Raw genomic sequence first — 4,037 nt, forward strand, 5'->3', positions numbered from 1 at the left:
AAAGTTGGCGTAGTGAAAATTCATGTGGTGGTCGACATGGAATTGAGCTCATAGCTGTGGATGTCCATTATGCTTCATGTACCTATATTGGCTACTCCCTAGCAAGCTACAATGGCTTTGACTTACTTATGTATCCAATGCATAAAGAGATAGGGATCCATGTCCCTGGAACCTTGGTTGTATACCCCTTTTAGAATCGACCTTGTCGAGTAGGATACCATACTAAAAAACATAAAATCACCAATAAACTATTGCATAAACAAAGCGTACCTGAGTAATGCAATATTGGGTGCAGACACTTCAAAATGCATGTCGGCTTCTTGAAGTGTAATAACGAGTTGGCCCTGCCAAATATCTTTACTGTATAAGCCATAAGCCTGACTAGTACTTACCGTACTGCAACTAAATAACTGGCCAATTATTGCTCAGAGTCGGCCCTGCCAAATACCAATTATTGCTGACAATTTGTGATTCTCGTCGTCTCGAGTAAAATCCCAATTTTGCACATCATTGGATGTGTACATCAAGATCGTCTCGTTTTTCACCTTTGAATAATGGGAAAAATCTTCAGATTGCTGGAATATTCATTACTGCAACACCTGGCTCTGGTTTTATGTATTGGCTTTTTGTCTCTAGATTTCTTCTTACTGTAATGGTCAATGTTGGCCTCACAGTTATCTGTTTCTGTTTTTGAAATTGTGTCCTCTATTGTCTTCTTGGTGGGCTTATGTGATGGTTGATGACTTCATCTGCTTCCTTCACTTTCATCAGTATGTTTTGACTTTTTTGAGACCAATGAGATCTGCTCCTTCTCTCAGTCCACCATTCATCCTTCCTTCACCTTGAATGACTCGAATCTTGTGAATCCCTTGATTTCTTAGTAGTGCCCAATCATGGAGTGACATCAATCTCATTTCTAGGTTGCTGACTGTTGGGGTATAAAGCCCAATGTGGTCGCCCAGGTAAGTGGGCGGGCCGCCAGGTATGTACACATATTCTTTTGTAAAAACCTAATAAGAACTCACTATTCTCTACACATTACAACAGAGCGAGTTCACCATATCGTAGTGCTCTTCTTCTGGTTTTATCCCCTTGAGCTTTATAGGTTTTATCTGCTTCTTTTGTACCAACACGTGCCAAATCTGCTTCTTCCACAATGGGAAATTGGTTCCATCCAGCTTCTTGATATTGTAAAGAGCAGTGTCCTCTGATCCAGCCATAGCTACGCTTCACAGTAGTTTACTTTCCTGGGAAAAATTCGGCAGAGTTTCCCCTGTAAACTGACCTCTAAACCAATATCAACCTGTCAAATGAACCAAGAAAGCTTCAAATTCTGAAAAAATTTCGACAGAGTCTCCTTTGTAAAATGGCTCTGGTGTACTCAAAAACAGGCCAAAAACGGCTCAAAAAACCACTGTCTCTGTAACACTGTAAGCTGTGGGTAAACGTGTCCTGCACTTGTACTGTCTCTCACTATCTTGTCACTGTCCTGTAAGCATAGACTGCGATAATGCCTCAACGGCAGTAAAGCAAAGATGCAATCCCAACTGTCTAACTCACAGTCAATACATCCTAGCTGCCTATCTAAGGGTGCTCGAGGGATCGCTCCAAGACCTGTATCACCGAAAGGATCTCAACATTCGAGAATCCCCCAGCTCAATAAAACCTCACTCGACCCTCAACAAAGGCTGCAGTAAATCTGACAGTACATAGACTTCCCACAAAGTCATACATCCACAAATTTCCCACTGTATGCTGTACCCGCTGCGGCGGTTGTTTGCTGCGTGACTCACAGCCAGCAAACCCTCAACAGACATACATCATCTCTGACAATACATCCCATGTGGAAGTACCTGCAATGTCAGGATGAAATCTGGAATATCAAGCAGCAAACACAAGCTACCTAATGAACTAGTGGATGTCGCCTACAGTCTGTGTGTAGGTGCGCCCGTGTCGTATGTGACACGCCTCCAAGAACTGTGAGCCGTCCTTCGATGTGTAGACAGCCACAAATCCACACTCTGGAAGTGTAGATATCCTCAGCACTTGCAGTCGTAGGCCGAAACCCCAAATTTGCAGAGTCGGATCTGCACCCACCGAGACCGTGTAGTCGAAAATGGCCTGCACAGAACTTTGTCGAAGCCGAACGGTGGCCAAGATGACCACAGGATTTGGGGCCGTGTCTTCGCCTGTCGAATTTCACTCCAATCTGAGCAGGTGACTCTGGCTACCTGCAAATGCTGCCCCGAGCCTCGATCTGAGCTCTGATACCAGTTGAAGGAGTACGAGCGGAAGTGTGACGCGAGAGAGAGTACGAGAAGAAGAGCACGACGATATGGTGAACTCGTTCTTTCCATATCGTGGTTGTACAAAAGAAGCAGATAAAACCTATAAAGCTCAAGGGGATAAAACCAGAAGATATGGACGAAGATGAATGGAGCGAAATGGATGAATTGGCACTTTCTACCATTATGCTGACTTTGGCAGAAAGCGTTTACGTCAATGTAGCAGACGAGATGTCGGCTTATCAAGCATGGTTAATATAAGAACCCTAGGATCTAGAGACCTGGATCCTCCACCCAACCGCCCATACTTATAGGCTCTTAGCCCTAGGATCCCCTGTCCACACTGCTAGCTGGCCCGTGGCCGGGGTCCATGACCCCCCTTTAGGGTAGGGCCCTGCCCCTAGGACCCGTGTCCTGACATTACTCCCCCCTTTGGAAGAGTTTTCGTCCTCGAAAACACAAGTGGTGGTATCTTCATAAGAACACTAATGTTTTCCACCGTGGCATCCCTCATGGATCCAACGGTTTGTTGAATCGAAACCCGGTTTATTGGGAGGTTCAATGAAATCAAGAACAACATCTTGATTTTCCACATTGTTGTCCCTGTACAACCGTCTTGTTTAACCGACCCGTAACCAACATAATGTGAAGACTCCATTTAAAACTCACTTGAGTATGTTAAACGAGTTATCATAACGAAGAGGTGTCTAAATGTATACCCAAGTTTCAGACTTTTTGGAGGTACTTGAATGTGCAATATAACCTCGGCTCATCTTTCCATGAAAGTACTATGCTGACATACTCATCAGCAATAACCAAGTCCTTGACTTGCTATGGTTTCTTGCCATTACCCAACCGCATCAAAACTGATGATTAAGGTTGATAACTTGAGAATAACAGGCAGAGACTAAAACTAGCCGTAACATGCCTTGCATCATATGAAGCAAACTCCAAACTAGAAAGGTAACCGATCCAGTTGTTCCACTTCTTGCTAACGTATGCACTTAGCATATCCTTTAGCGTGATTTAATGTATGCACTTTGCATATCCTTTAGTACTAAATAGAATGCTTGTAAACTGCCCATCCTACGCAGGATGAATAGTAGCAGTAAGAGTGAGGTGCTTTTCCCCAACCACTTACAGAAAGTCGCCCACGATGACTCAATCATTGAGTATCCAGCCATATACTCGATATGGAATGGAGACAACCAACTAGATTGAAAGCAGATTGGAGTTTCAAGCAGCCAATCACAAAAACCCATAATCAGCCATCACGTTGTATGGCAGGGTGTAAACTCATACTAAGTCTGCAAGAGAGAATTGCATAATGTCCATGAAGTTGCATGCCGCTCCGAATAAATTGGTGTTAAACACTAGGGCCCATAACACCTAGTGTGCATGCATTTAACACAAACATATCCGAACCGCAATTCCATGACGAGACTTTGGACCATAACAGAATGTGACAACCCGATCACACCTAGGTACCAACCATGAGACATTCTCATGGACATAGCATACTTAGCTATATGTAGAAACAACCCTCTGTTAAGGTGGTTTCATAGCACTTGTAATCGTAACAAGTTTGTATGTAGTACCCGACAATTTCTGGCCACTGAAATTGCTCCTGATACTGTGTGCTCAAAATGGTCGAATCCATGGATGCGACCAGCACCTAGGGACTTCGTTGCGACACATTGTTAGATAGTTGGCACCAGTGTCAGTCCCAGAGACTCATATTCTCCACATGTG

This window comes from Adiantum capillus-veneris, chromosome 8 (genome assembly GCF_014529385.1).
Source record: "Adiantum capillus-veneris isolate H3 chromosome 8, ASM1452938v2, whole genome shotgun sequence".
Taxonomy (NCBI): Eukaryota; Viridiplantae; Streptophyta; class Polypodiopsida; order Polypodiales; family Pteridaceae; genus Adiantum; species Adiantum capillus-veneris.